Source organism: Cydia splendana, chromosome 21 (genome assembly GCF_910591565.1).
Source record: "Cydia splendana chromosome 21, ilCydSple1.2, whole genome shotgun sequence".
Taxonomy (NCBI): domain Eukaryota; kingdom Metazoa; phylum Arthropoda; class Insecta; order Lepidoptera; family Tortricidae; genus Cydia; species Cydia splendana.
In genome coordinates this window covers 11,135,529-11,158,563 of record NC_085980.1, presented here as the reverse complement: position 1 = coordinate 11,158,563, position 23,035 = coordinate 11,135,529, and the positions used below count along the sequence as shown (strand labels likewise).

Below are 23,035 nucleotides of genomic sequence, written 5' to 3'. Positions count from 1 at the left end.
GTATAATTATTAGATATTTTTTATTAGTATTAGTTTACATAATAAATATATTACATAGAAAAGTTTTATACTGGTACCTAAACTTTTTACTGCTCTTTAAAATATTTACAATTTTTCCATTGACTAATTAAACTGCAAACCTTGTTCGCGTCATTTCGGCGTTAGAGTGCGTGTTCAGATATTATTGAACACGATGACCGCTCCTATATACTGATGGCGACTGTACCTAATAAAATATAAACATTCACGTTGTTTCTGGTTTTATCTTATTTAGTCCCTTTTATTTAAAACCATAAACATAAGTAATATCAAACTTACAAGAAAAAGTAACCTAAAATTAAAACTACCTACAAAACAAAACTAATAACTAAAAAATAAATAAAACATAATATGGGTGACCTAGCCCAATAGTATTTATATTAGGTTAGATCACCCAGGTCCGATCCCTGTGGACGGTTCCCATGAGGCTGGCTGCATTCCCCCTTTGGATGGCTATGAACGAGCCAGCCCTACGGTCCCAGTGACCTCGAAGATTTTTTTAGAAAGCTCCCCAGAGTTTTTTTTTTAATTATATGAATGCTTAATTGAATTCGAGTCAGTTTTGGACCATTGGGAGATTTTGGACTATTAAGTACATAGGTAGTGTAAGTCTAGCCTGAGAAGAAAGGAAGTGTATTTATCATATATTATACTTTTTATTGCTAAGGCGGGTAGCGGGATTCGTGACTTTCAAATGCAAAACTAACAGTGTAATAAAACCAACTACGACTACTATAGGTATGTACCTATAAAGTTTTTAGTATTCAATAGTAAAAGTCCAAGTTGACGGATGTCATACTAAAATATATTATGCACCGATTAAACGTCTCATAACAGTCATAACTTTGGAAATAGCGAAGTTATATTTATATGTGTGTCGTTTAATTTCAAACTCGGGTAAATCCATTCGACCCTCTCAGCAAATATTTTCCCTATCACCTTTTCTTAATATCAAAATCGCATAATCTGACAGATGAATTTATCCTATACTCTGTATCTTTAGGTACTTAAATAAAAGTAAACAAATAATTTGTACATTTTCGGGTAGTTAAAATCACATTTATTGATGACCTGACATTAACCTACATTATTTGATCATGTAATGTTTTCATCTACCCTCAACGGGCTCAAGAAGCCATTTGAGGGTAGATTTTGTTTACTCTTTTTTAAATACCTAAAGATACAGACTAGCTTGAAGTTAAACAACTCATTTTGACGTGTCAAATCGTCTTTTTATTTCCCTAGTGTTTTATTGAAAACTTGGAATTTCTAGAGCCGTTTGCAGCAAACTACGGCAGTTAAAGTTTTCAACAAGTATTGCCATTTCAGCAACTTTCCGCGGATCATATTGAATAACTTTAAAAACGCAATAACAACTTAGGGGACATTACTTTTGAAATTTGATGAAAACTTTGCACTCTCTACTGGCTCTCTACATTTTACAAGTAGGTACCATACCAATATATACAGGTTGAAGTTTTAGTTACACACACAGTAGGTATGTAGGTATATTCAATTCTTATATTTTTTAAGTAAATTATTTTCTTGGAAACATATTTCAAAATTAGATATAGTTGTTTGTTATCCCTAAATTGAATAAAATAAAATAAATGATTTTGATAAGCGCTACCTATGAATTCAGATTATGAAAATTAAGATTGTGAATTCCGGGCGCACCTCTTTCCATTAATTAAATATATATGGACGAGAACCACACGTCGACACACATCGAATTTACTTACAGACGTCCGTGAGACTTATACAAATATACAATAACTGATCGGGGTCTGTATTATTTCCCAAAAAGTTTTAAGTCATAATGTATTGTTTGACCGAATTTTCGTTAGTCATAATTTGATTGGTTTAGAAACGCGTAACTTTTTAGGATTGCCATAAAATAAACCTAACCCTAACCTTACGAAAATACTGAAGAGTTAACGGTTTGAGAATTATGACTAGTGATAATATGATAAACAATATATACTTAAGACTTGAGAAACAAAGGCACCCCAACTGGCCCCAATTTCACCACGGTGACAGGTGCGACAATTGTAATACATCACTGTTGCTGACGTCACAGGCATCCATGGGCTACGGTTACCGCTTACCATCGGGCGGGCCGTATTCCTGTTTGTCACCATCATTGTATTATTTAAAAAAACTTTATTATATCGGAAAAAAACAGATATTTCTCTTGCTAAGTTTATGACAATTGTCACAAGAAACACGACAATTGTCACGAAATTCCGAAATATAACTCATTTCCTGTCAAGATTCACCGACAATTCTACAAATATGTCGACTAGAAAAAATTATTCTTGTTTCACAATATAATTGTAATACATACAATTGTAGCAAAATGCCTGTCATGTTTGTAAGTATTTCTATAGAAAATATTTTATAAAATTGTACCTAATATGTCACCTGTCGCTTGACAATTGTCGCTCGACATATGTCACTGACAATTGTACCCGTGGTGAAATTGGAGCCTGATCGTTACATCCATAACTCTGGAACAAATATCCACCATAAACACAAAAATAAATGCTATCCTATCTATCATGGTTAGAGAGTTAAATACATGAAGTTTATTCATATATTCCATGACTATAATGATGACTACTCGAGCTCTGTAAATGTCGTTCCGCAAAATATTGTCAAGCAACGTTTGCAGCAATCTCAATCAGCTTCGTGAACTGAAGGCCTACCGCGAACCACGTTCGACGTATTGCCTCCCTGTCACACTTATGTACGAATTTACAAGTGCGACAGAGAGGCAACATGTCGAACGTGGTTCGCGGTAGGCCCTCTGCTCCGAAAACTCCGCGCGCTGAGCCGCCCGAACACGAAAGTGGTTCCTGTCAAACTCCTGCCAGAAGCTTTTAGAAAAAAAAAAATATCAAGAAATAAGTAAGTAATATGTACAGAATACCTGTACAAGAAGTGGAAAGTCTCCAAAAATATCAAAAAGTTTTCGGAAATTTCTGGGAAATTTCATAGGAATTAATTTCCTAACTTTCATAGGAAACTAAGGTAACTTTCATATTGGAAACGGAGAATTTCGATCTTAATACAAAATTATAAGAGAAAATTTTCAATGTAGAAATTTTAATAATTTTGTAATATTTCCGATGATACATCAGTAAAATGCACTTTAATACCCGCAAGTCTTTGACATTAAAAATCATAACTACACCTTATAAAACAAAGTCCCCCACCGCATCTGTCTTTTTGTGTGTTTGTTCGCAATAAACTAAATAGGTACTGAACGAATTTTCATGCGGTTTTCACCTATCAATAGAGTGATTCTTGAGAAAGGTCTAGGTGTACAATTTGTTAACCCGTGCGAAGCCAGGGCGGGTCGCTAGTTAAAACTAAAATGAAACTCATATTTTTAAGCACAAAATTACTTGACATGTTTTTGACGGGCAATCGAATGAGGGCTGACCATGGCTGACCAACGTCAGTGACCGATTTAAATATATTAATCGTATTTACTATGAACCTGTAGATAAAGATGATGCATATGGATTAAAATTTTATTAATATTTACATATTGATGAAGCACATCTTGCATTATGGATTATATTTTTAACATAATTATGTAAATGTAAGCCGCTGATGTTTTGGCATTCGCTATCACGCAAATAAAACCTGTAAAATAACGGTAAGCGTTGTTTCAAAACATTTGTTTGTAACAGTGCCAGTGAACAATAGACTACGGTGTTAGCAGCATTCAGTCCAATTCATAGAAACACGGGATTAAACCGTTTTCTGTGAAATAGTCGTAAACTGAGGTATGTTTAAGTTTTCATTTATTAAAGTTCAAAATAATGTTATTTAAGGTGCAGTGGGTTCAGAAAACGAAGTTTTTAAAAAGCCGTAGCTCTTTTTTGGATCACAATACGGCTGCCATACATTCAATTAACAATCTTGAGGGCTTTTTCTAGTGACTTCCGCGATTCGAATCCTAAGTTTTTGACTTTTGCTCGATAGAAAACGATCACGAACATAGGTCTAAAACGGACTTTAAACATTCGTAACAATTTGTGCACAAAAGATAAAAATATGAAAATTGCTTCTAATAACGCGCAATTTTATGCTTGAGCGAATTCCGCGATTACTTTTTTTTTAATTTAACATTAAATAAATAAGTTCAAAAACATGATATCAGCGGTCCCGTGCACGCAACTTCTTTGATCAGATGCCCGCTGGGCTTGAACGAAGGCGGTCCTATCGCGGGGCGCACTAAACTGACAGTTGGGTTTTGCAATTATTTTGACATTAAATCATATACGTATACGAAAAAGTATACCAGTAGACAAATTGTATTTAAAAAAATAGGGTAAATTAATTATCATCACATAGAGCTCGAGTCTCATCTTAAATTTGATTTGTTGTTGTTTACGGGGGATAATTATTGAAAGACGCAGTAAACTATCTCAAAACAATACGGTTCTAAAATCATTTAAGTAATTTGCTCCTTCAAACCCCGCTTAAAAAGAAAAAAGTTTGAAGACTCATACTTACTGATTGGAGTTAATTTTCATTATGCTGGTATTACCTAATATTGCGTAATTTTAAAAACGTACCCATGTGACTTCTGTACGTCAACGTCAATGAACTGATTGTGATGACAATTTTGTGATCTTGTATTTATGTTAGAGAACTTTTGATCTTCAAATATTACCTATTAATACGGAACGATATGTAAATATTTCGTGTACTACTTGAAAATCTTGAAGCGGTACACCTATCTTGTTGCTGTGAGGTCCGCCCAGATATATAATGCGGTTACGTGCTGTTCTGCAAACCTTCATGAAATCAAGAATAAATAAACGACTATGGTCTAGCCTCAGTCCTAGTGAGTTTTTGCGGCTCGTGAGGCCGGGATATACTTGCCTACGAGGCTGACAGGCCAATACCGTTGCGGACTGGTTTACTGTGATTGTCTATGTATCGATTGTTATCCAAATTTACTATAAAATAAAACAAAGTTTCTAGTTCAATTATATTCTGTGCATATTTAATTTTATTTTTTATACCTCGTCGATGACAAACAAGCATACGGCCCGTCTGATGGTAAGCAGTCTCCGTAGCCTATGGACGCCTGCAACTCCAGAGGTGTTAGGTACATGCGCGTTGCCGTGCCTAACCCTCCGCACCCTCGTTGATAACTGGCAACCATACTCACCGGCAGGAACAATACTATGAGTAGGATCTAGTGTTATTTGGCTGCAGATTTCTGTAAGGTTGAGCTCTGCTCTAGATCTGGAATGACATCCGCTGTGCTGTGTCCTACCACACAAAGCGAGATGTAATTCACAGTGCCCATACCTCTCTTTTGGACGTAGTTCAAGGACCAGAGGAATGTCCATATATCTTAAGTATTTCCGTACTAAATAACTACACAGATTCAGATTCTGAGCATATAACCGTAAGTTTACCAAAAATTTGGCGTAGCTGTACAGTCAGATGCAGAGAAAAACAATCCGCCAAAATTAAATTTCCACCCTGCCAGGACTTTATTTATTGATAAAGATAACGATATGTTTGCAAAAATGTAGTGATGAACATAGGTGGACAGTAATTTTGGATGCGTAGGGGAGAGCGGGGAGAAACGCAACACTTTGTACTTTGAACTTAGTTTCTGGCTAACCGTTATTATTTTGATGAAATTAATGTAGTCATATATAACTTCATTGCATGTTCTGTACATTAACATCTTGATTAACCTTATAATTGTGTATTTTGTATGTAAGTACCAGAGTGACTAAAAAATCATCTTTTGTTACTCATGACCCGTTGGCGTGCAGAAAGTAACACGTGTGGGTCAAAAGTAACAAGACACAGTGGGCTGTAATTAACATAATATGATAGGTATATCAAATCAAAAAAGTACTAATTAAATATGTAAATTATTATTGATCACACACTTTAATATTTGCATTTTAACTACATAAACATTAGCATTTTAAGAAAACAAATCAACATTAAGTCCTCGTTAGAAATTGTTTTTATTTCAAGTGATGAGGTCAATTATTCTGTTATAAACATGTTTTCTACTCAGATAATTCAGGGTCAGAGTTTTTTCACTCACAAATATGGCATACATCGTTTAAATCAGGGGTCTCCAAACTTTTCCGTCGGCGCCGAGGTGGGGGGGGAGGGTGTATCTGGTTGCTGCTGAACTGATACTGATAGGGCTGAACACCTGGAGCCTGCCTTCCGCGGGCCGGATTGGACCGCTGTCGGCGGGCCGGATTGGAACGCTTCGCGGGCCGGATTTGGCCCGCGGGCCGGGGTTTGGCGAGCCCTGGTTTAAATCATCATTGACGCATTAAGCATGTGACACCATATTAGATTCAATAGGTATATATTGTATGGGATGTAAATGTTACTTTTGTACCTATACGGCTTTGTTACTTTTGTACCCGACCGCATTTTTCTGAAAACATGAAAGATATCTTTGAAACGGAACGTGGTCGAGAAAATAAATTGCAATCAATCTAATCAATATCCCTTCGGGTGGCAGGGCCTCCGGTTGAAGGGTAGGAGAAATGGCGCGGCCATTTTTTAAAATATGCCCCTGCGTGGCAGAGGGCGGGAGCCGGACACTTCCCTAATTGGCGGCGAACCGGGAGACGGTTCCGTCATAACAAGCCCGTGAGTGGCAGAGACCGTCTCCCGGCCTCTGTGCGACATCGTATTTCGCGCCTAAAATAAAACCGTTAAAACTATGCCTTGCTTGTTCACTCTTGCAAGATGCATTCGTCAATAAACAAGAATGGTATTCCTTAACGGTCGAATTCCCGCGTAAAATAAAGTTTGTTAGAACTGTGTGAATCATATTAAATGTATTGTTTTGTCACAAAAACTGCTTTTTCTACAGTCAATTGTTTTATTTCCTAATTATACGTATTTTTATACATGAAAGTAGAAAAAAAATGGTAATAATATGAGATTTGATCAAGTCCAGCATAATTCACATAAAATAGAATGTAATTCATTGGTATACAATCAAATAAACCACTTTATGCTGAATTCAATAATACATAGTTAATATATATCCTTCATACATATTTTTTGAGAAACGGTCATATTTCTAACACGCGCCAAATTCGCGATGAACATCCTGGAGGCCCCGCCACTTGACGTATATTTTTCCAAAATGGCCGCGCCACTCAACCTCAACCCACCGTTAAATCTGAGGCGCCGCCATTCAACGGCTTGTTATGTCTGTCCGTCTCCCGGCTCCCCGCCACTTACCGTAGAGACCGGGAGCCGGACAATGCCACTCTAGGGGATATGCAAATATTCAGAAAATGTATGTATTTTAATACAACGTAAACATCAAATAACTAAAAGTCGAAAAACGTACTTTTGATTCGAAAAATCACGTTGGGTCCTCTCACACAACCTAATAGCACGTGGCGCCCGTTTCGACTGAATGCAAGTGAAGGGGGCGCCACTGTCTATCACCTAATAGCAGCGGAGTGGTGTTTTGACTATTAGATACACCTACAGAGCAATAGTTACTTTCCTTTCCACCCGCCGTTACGTTTGTCCCCGCTCTCCCCTACATTTCACTTGAAAAAGCATGCAAAATTTTCTTATTAGCTAGGTACTACAATTAAATATATACAGATTGAAGCTAAGCTAAGGTAAGTAAGTTATACAATAATAACATCATCGGAATACACATATGATTTCAATGAAATTGTCATTGAATTGATTTTGCGCCTTATCGAAAGCCCTATTGAATAGAGTAGTACCTAAATAACGTTTTTCATCTGACGACTTCTGTATTTATTCGGTTTATTTAGTACGCGTATCTAATGAATTCGATTTTAGTTAATTTACATTTAAATACGTCACATGTGACATGAACAGACAAGGAGAGTAAGATAAAATATATTGTTTCTCTTCCTTCTTTCAATGGAACTTTTTTAGAGTTTCTCTTCCTCAAAGGAGGCTAGTGGTTAACACGAAACTCAAAATACTCTCATTTGCATCTTAAAAAAAACAGGATGGGTCACTGACCTGTCCCAGTAAAGTGAGGTAGTGTGCGTGAAGTGTGCTTGTGTGTGAAATGGGGTAATTTGACAGAATCTGAAAATTTTCCTCGGGCATACCTCGCCTTAAAAACATTTTGCAAGTTAGCTGTACGTCGATAGAATCAACTGCTTCTAAAATTGCGTAACAGATTTCGTCATTTTTCTTTATGTTGGTTATTATACTCTGTACCTTTAGGTATTTAAATAAAAGTAAACAAAATCTACCCTCAAATGGCTCTTTAAGCCAGTTGAGGGTAGATAAAAACATTACATGATCAAATAATGTAGGTTAAAGTCAGGTCGTTCAGTGACTGGTCCAGGCGGTTTTGTATTTGGTTGGTTAACCAATAAATGTTATAAATACCCGAAAATTTACAAATTGTTTGTTTATTTTTATTTATATACCTAAAGATACATAGGTAACTACCTAATTGTAACGTATTCGGGCAAATAACCATTTCTATTTTAAATATATAATTTATCGCCGTGTCTCAAAATTTCAAACTGTAAAGCCATAAATAGCATGTTTAACGCCAAATTTTAGACTCATACACTAAATAAATAGGTAAATAACCTATAATTCTCTTAGTATTTTTTTGATTATTTTGTTAAAACTTATGACTGTGTCAAAAGTCAATGTTTAATGTATTTTTTTGCAGGTATCATCTTCTGAATAAAGGCCTGATTCTTCTAAAATTGCCCTGAGCTGGAAATGAGACACTTTCCGCCTATTATCTTATTAGTATGTTTCATGGGCACTTCTACTGAAAATTTGTCAAGAAACAAAGTAAGAACATCATGAGTATCATGACACAACTTAGTTTATTGAAAACTCTATGTTTATATTACTAGACTTAAGTATAGTACAGCCAGCATCACAAATAAGCTGTAGTTAAGGTGTCTCCAGATTGCAAGGTATATGCACTGCGAGAAAAGTATAACAAAAACACACTTAGAATTACAAAAAAAACTTAATCCGGGGACAAGGAGAGTCAACTAATAGGAACAAATTGACTTTTGCAATTTTTATTAATTCTGGCAATTTCTATTATTTGTTTGTTGAAATTAGATTTCGGATTACTGAGCTGTTTGTAGAAATAAATAAACTTTACAGAAATAGTGAAACTTCCATAATTATTACTAAACTTCATTTTTTCCCCCAGTACAGAACTGTTTTTTAATTCCTGGTGATGATTTTTCTCTACTGGCCAATCAACTGAATGAATTGAAATTTTAATTTCAGGAGGATTCATTGAATGAGATATTGACTGTCGAGTCTAAATTACAAAATAATGGCGCGGCTTTGGAGCATGACAGAGTAAGCAAATATTTTCTTTCCAAACTCTCTGCAATTGGCGCCTGAGGTCAAGTCAAAAGATTTATTTATTCACCGAGGCACATTACGACTACATTTCAGGCTCCAATTTCACCACGGTGACAGGTGCGACATCCATGGGCTACGGTTACCGCTTACCATCGGGCGGGCCGTATTCCTGTTTGCCACCATCATTGATTTATTAAAAAAAACTTTATTATATCGGAAAAAAACAGATATTTCTCTTGCTAAGTTTATGATTATGACAATTGTCACAAAAACACTACAATTGTCACGAAATTCCGACATATAACTCATTACCTGTCAAGAATTACCTACAATTCTTCTAAATCTTGACAATTGTCAGAAACTTCGCAAAAGAAATATCTGTTTTTTTCCGATATAATAAAGTTTTTTTTAATAAAACAATGATGGTGGCAAACAGGAATACGGCCCGCCCGATGGTAAGTGGTAACCGTAGCCCATGGATGCCTGTGACGTCAGCAACAGTGATTTTACAATTGTCGCACCTGTCACCGTGGTGAAATTGGGGCATGTCTATCGACATTATTATGAGTATTATGACCGAGAGGCCATGATTGTGGGAAAAATAACAATGCTTTTTTTTTTCAAAATCCTTGACAACTTATATTTATGTGGATGACAGTGGAAATCCCGACCGTTGAGATCGTCACTTTTGACATGATAACGTCTTATAAATAGTGATAGCGGTACAGCCTGAAATTCGGGAATCAGCTGCAAATGGTGTTAAAGGTATGAAAATCGGCACGATTAATCTTTAGGCCATTTCACCCGTAGCCCAAACTTGGTATGGTTGGAAAATTATTTTTATTTTAATTGAATGCAAGTGACGGAAATATAATAATGTGATATATTTTTAGAACCGGCTCAAAATGCCCTTTCATTTAATACCACACACGATAGGTTTCTGAACAATTTTTTTTATTTTTCCATACAAAAAAAAAGATGACGTCATAACTCCTTTCCGTTTGTTTTCTTTTTGGTGCTACGGGTCAAAATGGCCTAAAGATTAATCGTGCCGATTTTCATACCTTTAACACCATTTGCAGCTGATTTTGGTCAACCGCTACTACTAAAATCGATGAACACCGGTAGCATGCACGAAAAAGTGTCACGTTGTGGACATATCTCCATGGTAACGTTGTGGACGGATCTTCGACCACGTTTTCTAATGACGTTATCACGCAAAATTATCGTCCGTAAACCGACTTTACAGACAACTATTTTATTTTTAACAAGCTTTTATTAGGTCGACCTGTAAGTAACTAACTATGTAATGGGATCTAAGGTAACTACTTTTACCATCTTCCAAGGATCATAGCGTCATGAAAATTGGCAGCTGTATGTAGTTCTGATGACAATACAATAATATGGTACTGTCGAACTGATCTGATGATGGAGACAGGAGGTGGCCATAGGAACTCTCGACCTGTATGTAACTAACTGTAATGGAATCTAAGGTAACAAATTTAACCATCTTCCAAAGATCGTAGCGTCATGAACATTGGCAGCTGTATGTAGTTCTGATGACAATACAATAATATGGTACTGTAGAACTGATCTGATGATGGAGACAGGAGGTGGCCATAGGAACTCTGTGATGAAACAACGCAACCTTAGGGGTTTTTCGAATTGTCTCGATGAGTATTAGTTGTCTGTCGTAAGAAAAGTACAGTCAGCGATAAAAGCTTGTACCAAAAATGAAATTTTTGCCAAAAACTTATTATCAATGACATCGACTTTTTTCGAGGTAGTTCAGCCGGGGACAATGCGACACAACAAACTGACCTTAAACCAACTGCATTTACATTACTCTTGCAACGTTACTGCGGCGGCGTTGATGCCGGCTTACTGTATCTGTCAATTTCCTTGATAAAATGAATGACAGATTGAACATCATAATCGCGGCAGTTATACGGCTCATGTCACAAGCTTTTGACATCTAAATGTCACCTTATGCCTTATTTTTCTTTTCAGTTTGCCCGTCATGCGGAAATGGAAATGACAGTGACAGAATCAATAATCAATCATCTCATGAAAGAACTCGGGCGACGCTACCCCCAGGCGAAGAAACAACCCAAATCATTGAAAAAGGTCATCAGAAATCTCTATCAGAAACTAGAAAGCTATGTTCACGTGAAGAAACCACTACGCACGAGAGTAACTGAAGGAATTAATGGAAATAAAGGAAGAAAAGGAAAGAAAGGAAGGAAAACGAAAAGGATACGTAAAGTGAAGAAAAATAGACAGAAACCACAACGTGTTTTCGATACGGTTTATAAGCAAACGTGATTTGTAAAGATTAGAGGGAATTTAAAAAAGAAGAGAACATTTTATTTTTAGTAAGATTAAATGTGAATTTAAAAAGCAGTGATTTTGTATTGTAGAGTTGAACCAAGAGAAGTCTGTAACGATTTTGATAGCACACGCAGTGCAAGTGTTATTTTAAACGTCAAACTTCTAAGAAATTATGAACACACATAAATGACACTTGCGTGTGCTGTCAAAATCGTTGCAGACTTCTCTTGGTCGAACTCTATGAATTTATATTCATTGGTTGTTATTAATTAAATAAATCGAACCTAAAGCCCTAGATTCTTAGGTTAGGTTAGGTTAGAAGGTACAAAGTAGGTTATGGACTAGACTAAGTAGGATAGTGGATCCTGAGCTCCTTTAGAAGACGAGAAGAGATGTAAGGTGAATGTCCTAAAGCACTACCACCAGTTTTGACATAGACAGATACGCTCGCGTCTAAGTAACTTACTTTCTATGCATCTCGCTCGTACTCGCATATTAGTGCAAGCGAGATGTATAGAAAGTAATTTACGTAGACGCGAGCGTATCTGTCAATGTCAAATCTGGTGGTAGCCGTACTAGTGTCAACACTGTCCCATTTGTTAACACCTAGTTAGCACCTTACATCTTACCAAATCTTTACCTTTTGAACGCCAAACGGCGCATCCATTTGCCGTGCCACTGACGCCACGGGGGTAAAATTTAGTTTTGTGAATAAATAATGCCAACCTAAAAGTGGGGTGTTTTTCAGTAGATTTTCATCAAAAAACGATTGACGTCAAATGCCGTTTTTGGCGTCGTTGTCACGATTTTGCGTTGACGTCAATTGCCGTCTGTGGCGTTCAAAAGGTTAAACTTATCATTCATACCAAAATATTTTATTCCAATAATAGTGTCAAATCGTTTACCTTACATTATGAAAATTTGATAATTATAGATTAATCCTTTAGTCGGAAAACTAACTTTAGTCAAAGTCTGTGTGCCAATAGCGAAGTTGATGATCAATTGATCATACCCGGTTTGATGGGTGCAATTTGACAAAAAAAGTTGTAAAAGGAAATGTTAGGAACAGAATTTTCGCCTTCGTAACTTTATTTGGACTAGTTAGGGGGTGAAGTAAACATATCAAAAGTCCCCGGTCGTAGGCTTGGCCTACAAGTAAAATTTACTATAAGTCGATATTGTTGTGTAATGTATAAATACTATTTTCCTTTGCAATAAAATGAACTTAACTGTTATTCGATGTATTTTTAATGATTGTCAGAATGTCTTGATTCAATGTCAAATGTCAGATATTTACAGTTGTAAACAGAATAGTAGGTACAGTTGAGATAAAAATAACCGAAAGAGGTTTCCAAATATTTAATTGAATGAGCTGACGCTTTTAATTAATATTTATTTATGTTTCAAGGATTAATTTGGGATGAATCACATTAAAATTTGTTATTATGATTAAGAATCGCTTGAAATCGATATAGATAACACATTGAGTCGATATTTAATTAATCACCAGCACTAGTACGTTTGCCCTGAAAAACCGGGTTATGTGGTTGATTATATTGATCAAAGCTACGAATAGTATTTGAACAAATAGTTTAATATTTTCTATGCATTAATATGTACAACAATATCAAATAGTTTCCTCCTTTTCACCCATTCCGCAGCCTCAATCATCTTTCTTTTCTCGATATTCCTTGATTTGTCGTGTGTTTGTAATTTGCCTCTTCTATATTTCACCGTTTTTGGCACTTTCGTATCTCTTTTCTCATTCGTTTCTACGATATTATCTCTTGATTCTGTCAGCTCATTCGGCCTTGTGTCAAACTCCGAAGAAACAGCTATGTCGATTGTTTTAACGATATTATGTCTGCTTCTAGATCCCACCGGCTTAGGCTCTCTTTTCTCATACTCTAATGAAACAACGTTTTCGTTCGTTTGTACGACATTGTCTCTTCTTTTAGATTCCACTAGACTATTCACTCTTGTCCCATAGTCGTTTATTATGCGTCTATTGTCGGGTCTTCTTGTGTGATACTCCAACGAAACAACTTTGTCGTTCGTTTTATCAATATCATTTCTTCTTTTAGATTCCATCGGTCTAAGAACTGTTGGGTACTTTTTCTTTTTTCTATTTGTTTTTACAACTTTTTCGTTCAGTTTTTCGACATCTTTTCCTAATTCCAATAGACTATTCATTATTGATTCATAGTATAATGGAAAAGCATTATCGTTTGTTATTGTCATATCATCTCGTCTTTCAGATTTCGGCTTAAGTAGTCTTGTGTCATATTCTAAAGAAACAACTTTATCGTTCGTTTGTACGTCTAATTCCTGAAACAATAATTATTTATGAGATATATGAAAACTTATGTATGTACTTCTATTTTTACAAGATTTTATTTAACCCTGCCCTCTTACCTAGTATTAAGGTATGTAAGTCAAATCTTGCAAGCTAAATTTAACCCACTTCCCAATTTTCGAAATGAAATATTATTCAAAAATTTATTATGTTACATGTAACACACTAAAATATAACTTTAAAACTAAAAGATACCTATTCTGAACCTATTCTCCAAAATATTTTTAAGTTAACTTTTAAAGCGAAACCGATTTCGTTTAATTTTTATTTAATAAAAAAACATCATAAACGAGGTCATATCATAGATACTTTAAGATGATTTCGATAAAAAAAATATAAACAGCAGTCATACATTTTCATAAATACCTCCAAATGACTCTTCGCCAATCCTTTGTTTTGCTTGTACCTGGAAAAAGCTAAAACCTCTTTATAAAGAATTATTGGCATCCTATACAAAGGTCCATAGATATAATATTACTAAAGATGAAGTCTAAGCCATCTATCACTGTAGCCTCACACACACAGCCACATTTTATGTAGGTACGATTAAAAATGAGAAACCAGAGGCATATGGGCATGTCGATAAAGTCATATCGATAAACTATCAGCATTTTTTACAATTTTACTTTTACTTGAAAGAATTTAAACTACCTAAAATGAACACTAAAATAAAATATTTAAATATATGAACTAGGCACTAGGACATTTTCTTATCTGCTTGTAATACTCTAATAGTAGATACTCATACTTTACTAACTTGATAATCTTCATTATTACACAGAATGCATAAAACAAGCACTAAAATCGTTTCAAACGTTAAAATGTTCATTTACACGTCTCCTTTGCAGTTCCGAACGATACAGGAAAACCGTCATAAAATCAAGTTTAGTCATGTTTTGTAAACATCGAGTTAAACAACCTTAGATACTCGTAGTTCAGAAGGCAAATTCAACTTCTTTGAGTTACGGGGAGTGACATGCCCATGCCCATTAAATTAATAATTAGCATTGTCACCGGTAAGTCCGGTAACTGTCAAGTTTTAATATTCAAAATTTAGATAGATTTGAGGGCTGTTACAAACAGTTGAAAAATAAGATGACTTTTATACATATTTGTATAATTTGGACAATATTATGGATTATTAACACATTTTTTTAAATCAGTTTATATTGAACAAGACCCTGCTTTACAATTTATTCGCGTACAAAAAATATTTTTTGAAGTGAAAACTTCTTTAGCGGCGCTGAGCACTTTTTGAGGTGGGGAAAAAATGATAAACTCGAGACAGCGTAACGTGTAACGCGTAAGGCGTCTCTCCTCTCTTTCTACCGCACGGCGAAAATGTATGCCTGAGCCTGCTGTTTCATGTAGGCGGCGCAGGGCGCTTGGCGTGACTTTATGTTATGTGTGACGGACAATGTTATTCTCCAAAGAACTTTAGTCATAACGTATCATAATCAGGTCAATTATTTAAAACTGGACTTTTATATTAAGCAATCAAGCTCAATGTTCTAATCTTGTACGGGCTGAAATACGAGGATCTCACAGTTACATTCTAACTTTATATCACTCCAATATAATTCAATAAAGCTACATCTTGATGAAATCGCTAATAAAAGTGAACTCTAGTACTGGTGAATAAAACTCAAAATATCATGACCAAATGTGACGTTCCACGGGAAAAGGTACCTTATGAGGGTTTCTAGTTTCGGAGATATTAAATGTTTTGTAAAGAGGTGAAAAACTGCTCAATTTTTTGTTATTGTGTGATCTGAAACCTTAATGCGTAACGTTTGTTTACCTGTTTTTATTTTTGTTATAAGTTAGTTATAAGCCTAGTAATGTCGTCTCAGAGTTTAGTAGAAAAGGTACCTTATGGAAAAAAGATTGAAAATTCCCAAAAAAACTAGTCAATACGGGAAAAGAAGTTAGGTAGAGAACTGTATTAGCATTCTGCAAAACTAATTTGATAATTTCAGTTCTGGTTGGGGCGCCTCGCAAATATTATAACCGTACATAGACCGACATCACAAATCCAAGTAGACTGCTATTATACCAAAGTTACTCTCGTCAAGTCTTTCTTAACTAGAATAATCTTCATTTGGTTTGGTCGCATGCAGTAAATCAGCCATTGGTTTGCTAAAAAATGCCAATACCTGACGCATTACCTTATGGAATATCTGAGGTCATTGAACCTCAATGCCGCTTATCTTCAATAGCAACCGAAATATATTATTGATAAGAAATAGACGATTTAGACCATCTTAACCTCAAAATATTATTAGTTTATCCTGACTGTTCCATCATCATCATGCCTCATCATGTAACTTGACCACAAGGTACCTTTTCATTACATACAAATTATTGGTCTTTTTTAAGATTATTATGACGAAGAACTAATTAAATTGGGGGCAGTTTAATGTAAATTAATATTTTCTATTCATAAAAGATAAACTGTAATATGATTGATATTTTGTAGTGATGTATTATTAGATTTATTTCCATAAGGTACCTTTTCGTAAATGTATGGAGCAAATACTGTTATTGTTATGTAAGTTTAAAGTGGCATAAGGGGTTAAATATAGTATTTAGTTGGGGTTTTAGGATTTATTTCATTTGAATGACAGAATTTCTTTCATATGTGCTCAGAAAAATTGATTGTGTGTCACATTAAAAGTAAAAATATTCAATTTTGTGATTTTATATGAAAAAGTCGCAAATACATTTTCACCTCTAAATCGGTATTGTTTTTTGCTTAAACTGTCTGTCAGTGTCGTTTTCTAATAGATAAAATTTAAATCTTGAGAGCTCATTGCAATCAATCGTGAAAATGAAATAAAACTTTATTTTCAAGAGATTGGTTAGTATACACATAAATCAGTCGATATCAAAAGTTTCTATTTGCATTACAGAACAAGTCGCAATATTTTTTTAATCTCAGATATATAAGGTATTATTATTTGTAGTCAACTATGTAACTTACTTCAGGAACATAGTTTTTTAGGCGGCTAAACTTAAAACTTCTCTATCGTAAAGTTGCTCATTTCACAACATTATTTTCAAAAAATCATATCTCTGTAACTACGCAACCTAGAAGGTTGATCTTTTGTGTTATCGATAGCTTATTTATTGTAGATTACTGGGGTATGCATAACTCCATACCCGCCATAAGGTACCTTTGACCGTGGGACGTCACAAATATATTTAGATGCGAGGTCTGCAAGGTAACTTTACAATTTCTATTCGAATTTTAAACAATTAACGCTACAAATTTAAGCTCACTGGCCAGCAATTTCGGAACTAAAGTTTTTCAATAGAAAGGAGGATGGGTCAATTATACATAGTGCTGCAGACATTTTGGACTAGTCATTGAGTTTTCACTTCTGCCGGCACTCCCGGAGTGCAACCCGTTGTTTTTTTTAATAGACACTGTTTTGACACATCTATAGAGATAAATTAAGTTTGGAGGTGCAAAAATATTTACGTATCTAATTCATAAAATAATTTCCACTAAACGGAGCTGGGAAATGGTATAGCAATACCATTTTAAAGAAATATATTCACCCCGTTTGCCAAGGTCACCATTAAGGAATTATTATACTTTATCATCATAATATATCTATCTATTCAAAGATTGCGATATTCGAATATCTTAAGGATCTCGAAATTTTTTATCTTTAATGAAACCATTTTTCAGCCGCCGATGACACTGGGTGTTATTCTGAGATTTTAATTTAAGTAATATCGTTTATTACCTAGATACCTAGAGAGAGATACCTAGGTATAAGTAACCATATTGACATCTTTTCCGTAATTATGCTATTATATGACATTGTATATTTATTTCCCAATAATAGTTATTTGACTTTGTGATGAATTTATTTTGCTATTGATATTTGATGATGATTTTAATCTGTATTGAAATTTGTATAAAATAAATAGTTGACGATCATAATATAAATTCGTATAGATTAGCTTGAAATAATTTATAATGTACTTTCATAATATGAAATGAATACATCTAAATCTAGATCTATTATATAAATGAATAATGTATATTCGAGTAAGACTAACCTTAACTTTTAATGACGTACACAGGTCAGACAATTTTATTAAGTAAGTTGCGTGTAATGTGGAGGTTTTTCCCCAGTTAGACTGTTCCAAATTCGAGAGAAATACCATTCCGCTATAGGGGTTTCCACCACTTTCTGCTAATAGGGATAGAGAAAATTATATATAGGTAGGTAGTATCCCCATCGCTCTTATCAAAAAGATAGCACAAAATGACCATGTAGGTACCTAACGCCTTTATGACTTCAGGCTTACCTCGTTCGAGGTTTTTAGACTGATTTTAACATAGCCGGGTATCAATCTCAATGTCGAAGGAAATCAGGAACTATTAAACAAGATTTTGGCGTTATCTTAGAATAACGCCCTGTCAATTTGTATGATGAATTGCTCAGAGCCAGCGATGACAGTCGGATGAATGGATGGTCGCCGAGAAGATCCTTTTGGTTTGGGTGTTTTAATCACGGTACGCCCGCTAGATTGATAGCTAAGAAAGGAATTTAATACTCGTAACCTAACTGGGTCTTTATTTAGGTACCCTATATTTCGGTATCGGTAACCTGTAAAATGTTAGTTTTGTTTCTACTTTGGATCATGTAACAAGTACGTACCTACACAAACATTAAACTTTATCGGGTAGCTGCAATTTCTTTGTCTACCCCGAACATGTTTATAAACTAATTTCGGGTAGTTTAGTAGTGTTTTATTTATATCTCCGTTGACATTTGCTGGGACCATAGTCTAATAAAACATGGTCTTCTATTCCCACAGTGACACAGGCCTACGTCACAACAACATGGCCGCTATATATAGCGCTATCGCATATTATCATATAGCGCTGTCGCATGATGACGTAGGCTTGTGTCAGTTAGGTGACCTAGAAAAGACGGGAATGGAGTACCAGGCGGAGTATATTATTATACCATGGCTGGGACGTCAGTCTTTCCGTGACCACAGCTGGTGCAACTCAGCTGAAACGTCGGAATTTAAGGTAAAAACAATGAAATTATATCGCTGTTGATCCGTCTGTGTAATTAAATATATTATATTATACATAGAAAGCATCCATAATTCAGGAACAAATAGGAATTTATAATAAACACGCGAATTCGAACCCAGGACCTAGGCAGCAAGGCAGGGTTTTACTACCGCCAAAGCTAGGAAGCCGTTGAATTATAAAATTCAATAACAGTTTATATCCCTATGAAACTCTAAGTGCACTAAGTTATCAGACTCGAGTGTGGCATTAAACTAAACTTTCCCATAAATTCAGTTTTAAACAATTTAAATTGACAACGGGAGCGGTAAAGCGGGTTTCATAAGGTATGCAGAAACGGTTTCGGAAACTATTCCGTAAATTTAATATTGGAAGCTTAGAGCCGGGCTGCCATTTTAGTAGTGTCACTAGTGCCTAACTTTCTTATTATGTTGTACCTAAGTATTGTAGAAGTCACTGAGTAATCTAATTGGTAGACGTACTTAACATAATAAAAGAACAGCAAAAAATCTATTTAAAATACTGTATTGATCTTAGGTATTGATAAATAATAAAAGAGCACAACATATTCTTACTTAACTTAAAGCTCTGAACTTAAATTAGTTACATTGTTAACTATTAATGGTTACAATATCCCAAAACTCGCTAGATTGAAAATTGAATTTTTACCTAAATGTACCACGGTCCATCTGAAAAAAAAATGTTATTTATTAATTCATCACGTTCCCCCTCGAAAAATGGTAGAACGATTTATACGGTAAGATATCGCTTGGGCTCCTCCCTTCCGACGTGTCGGAAGCCGGTGTTGCTATAAGGTTAAAACATTAGAGATGCAATTGTGCTCTATAAGCATTCTTTGCTATTATTCTGATTCAGGCGTACGTTTTTAGGCATTTCATTATGTTAGTTATATCTCTGGTTATATCAAGTTATATTTATCCTCCTAAGGCCCAGCCGTACAAATTAAAAATCCAATATTTCCCACTGAAATTTGAACCTATAGTGTAGGAAATAGAGTTGATTTTGCGTTATTGGAAAATTGAACGAAACAAAGGAAAGGCGACTCTGTTCCAATTGAATTGGATTTAAATTTCATCGGACTGAAGAGGTACTATAGGTAGGACCTTGGGGCTTAGGAGGATGTAAAAGGCACGATATTTCCCTATGTACGAATTATAAAGTCTATTTTAACTACAAAATTAATTATATTTTAAAACAATCAAAACCCAGGAGCTCAGGCACCTGCCGCGATAGTTGCAGGTTCGATTCCAGCCTTGGGCACTGGAGGCCTTGGCCAAATTTTCTTCGTATAATGACATTTCGATTCATGAACTAGAAATAGGAAATTTACCTAAAACTACCTAACTAGCTGTATAAACTGAAAATATGAAAACTGAGAGAGTTCATATTTTTTTCAAACCGAATACATTCGTAATGACAAAGGTAGAATAGGTACTTAAAATTTCACCTTTAATTATTTAAACTAATGAGACTATGGTTGGTTAATTTTTTTATATTTTTTTGATGTGCAAAAAATGTTATGAATAGGGTATTAATACTGTATTTAAAATAAATTATTTTACACCATGCATGAAATAAAGCACCAGATAATTATTAGAAAAACACAGATAGGAGTTATTTTTAAACACAAGTTCTATTTAATAAATCGGATAGAAATATAAAAAGTAGGTAAGTTGACCGTGACGTCACGATGTAATGTTTCATATAAATTCCATATTAGCAAAGCGTTTTGACAGTTCTAAAAAAGTAACTGATTTGACTAGTAGGAAAATACCATATTACCTAATACTTAAAAATACACAAATAAATATTTGTTTTATAAAACAGTAGCGAAAGTTTTTGAGTTTATGAAACCCCGCGGCAATTGGCATATAGGCTGGAAATTAAAGCGGTTTAAAAAAAAACAGTAGACATTTTTTATAAAACAAAAATTAAGCACCGTAAACTCGGGTAACTTTGACCTAATAATGGAGGGTAACTTTGACTCACATGAAAACCTCATTTAAAAAGGTCTTAAAAACGTCAAAGGATAGCTTAAACCAACCTTATGGCATATTACAAGCTTTTATTTACTTTCACCTGACCGTTGTCTGTTTGTCGGTCTGTAATCAAATCTTGCAACTCTTGAAGTTAAATTTGATCCACTTCCCGGTTTCCGATTGAGCTGAAATTTTGCATACATGATTGTAAGTCGGGTGACAATGCAATATTATGGTGTCATCGAGCTGATCTGATGATGGAGACCGGAGGTGGCCATAGGAACTCTGTGATAAAACAACGAAACCTAATTGTGTTTGGGGTTCTTAGAATTGTCTCGATGAGTATTATTTGCCTGTGGAAAAAAAAGTACAGTCGGCGATAAAAGCTTATTTATATAATTATAGTGCAATAATATAACCTGGACCGAGTAAATCTCAATGGCCAAAGTTACCCTCCAGGGCTAAAGTAACCCGACTTTACGGCATATAAAGGTTACAGTAGTTAAAATATTACAGAAAATCTAGTTAATGAGTTTTGAGTACTTACATATGAGTAGGTACAACACAGGTATAGTTGGTCAAACCAAAGTCAGTAAATAAGAACAAAAAACTATACTCATGCTTTTCTCTTGGGTGCTAGTGCTAGTAGGTACTAGTGTAAGACAAAAATAGTATGATTCTCTCTGTCGATGTTTGAAATGAGACAGTCCTTTCACAAACTATAATTTAGAAATACTCTGGCTTTTTAATTAGGTGCTTAAGTAAAGCTTAATTGGGCATTTTTATTTTAGAATCATCATTCTCTTGCCCTTGTCCCATTCACTTGGGGTCGGCGCAGCATACTGTCTTTCTCTTCCACACCTCTCTGTCGCCCGTCATTTCATCATTCACTTGCGTTCGTTTCATATCATCTCTCACACAGTCCATCCACCTTTTCCTCGGTTTTCCTTTCCTTTTATTTTAGAATAATTATGACATCCGAACTGTTTCAATATTATATTAAATTTTAATGTAGGTAAGTAAGGTATAGGTATACAAAATTATAAAATTTATGTAATGAAATAAAATAACTCTTTTGAATGAGCACATATGTAGGTACATATTTTATCGCAGCCTGTATTTTTCTTGGATACTGTATACATATATTCGTAATTTGTCATGGAGACGATTCTAACTAACCAAAACTCAATTAGGTCGCGTTGTTTTATCAACTAGTTTCTAACTTTCTACTGCCATCATAAGATCAGCTCGGTGTCATTATAATACTCCATTGTGCCTACATAATTTATAACTAAGACATTTTTTAACTACATACCTATACAAGACGTTAAAGTAATGGAGAATGCCAAAGAAATAAATATATTTAAAAAAATACGCTCAATTCTCCGTCAAGCGCTAAAAAATACGAACTCCGAAAACATTTGCAGAATTCATTTAAAAAGAAGTATAACACGGATCTCACCCACTTAGTCTGGTGTTTCAAATTCTTCCACTAAGTATAAGGTCAAAGGACTTTGTAAATAATCATAACAGAACATTTACTTTTCTTATTTTGATCCTTCAAAGCCTTCGGTCATTGACTGTCAGAATTTACACCTAAGCGATAATGATACCTCTTTCTCTCTCGCACATAACTGTACTGAGTCATGCGGTGGCGTAAGACAGAGACGGGAGATCCAACGGTACTTTTTATTTTCTTGTAAGAGGATTTTCAACTGTGTATTAAGCGCGCGCACATGCTCACGCGCACTTGACGTTGATCTCGAGATCTATAATAACTATAAGTAATATGAAACCGTGCGTATACCGGTTTTGCTTCTATTTGAGTTTGTAAGCGTGTAGAATATCATTGGTTAGACGAGC

General features: G+C 35.0%; 2 long non-coding RNA genes across 3 annotated transcripts; one reads left to right on the top strand and one right to left on the bottom strand.

The window, feature by feature from the left end:
• The first annotated feature begins 3,739 nt into the window (after window positions 1–3,739).
• On the top strand, window positions 3,740–11,685 carry LOC134801068 (uncharacterized). The gene is made up of 4 exons (XR_010145623.1): window positions 3,740–3,836; window positions 8,756–8,883; window positions 9,340–9,414; window positions 11,431–11,685. It is a non-coding gene; the product is annotated as an uncharacterized LOC134801068 (long non-coding RNA).
• A 1,744-nt stretch (window positions 11,686–13,429) lies between these two features.
• On the bottom strand, window positions 13,430–14,923 carry LOC134801278 (uncharacterized). 2 transcript variants are annotated; one of them, XR_010145658.1, is made up of 3 exons: window positions 14,865–14,923; window positions 14,460–14,513; window positions 13,430–14,079 (listed from the first exon to the last, which is right to left on the bottom strand). It is a non-coding gene; the product is annotated as an uncharacterized LOC134801278 (long non-coding RNA). The 2 variants fall into 2 exon arrangements; XR_010145659.1 differs by having other exon boundaries at window positions 14,460–14,523; window positions 14,865–14,898.
• Between the last annotated feature and the right edge of the window lie 8,112 nt (window positions 14,924–23,035).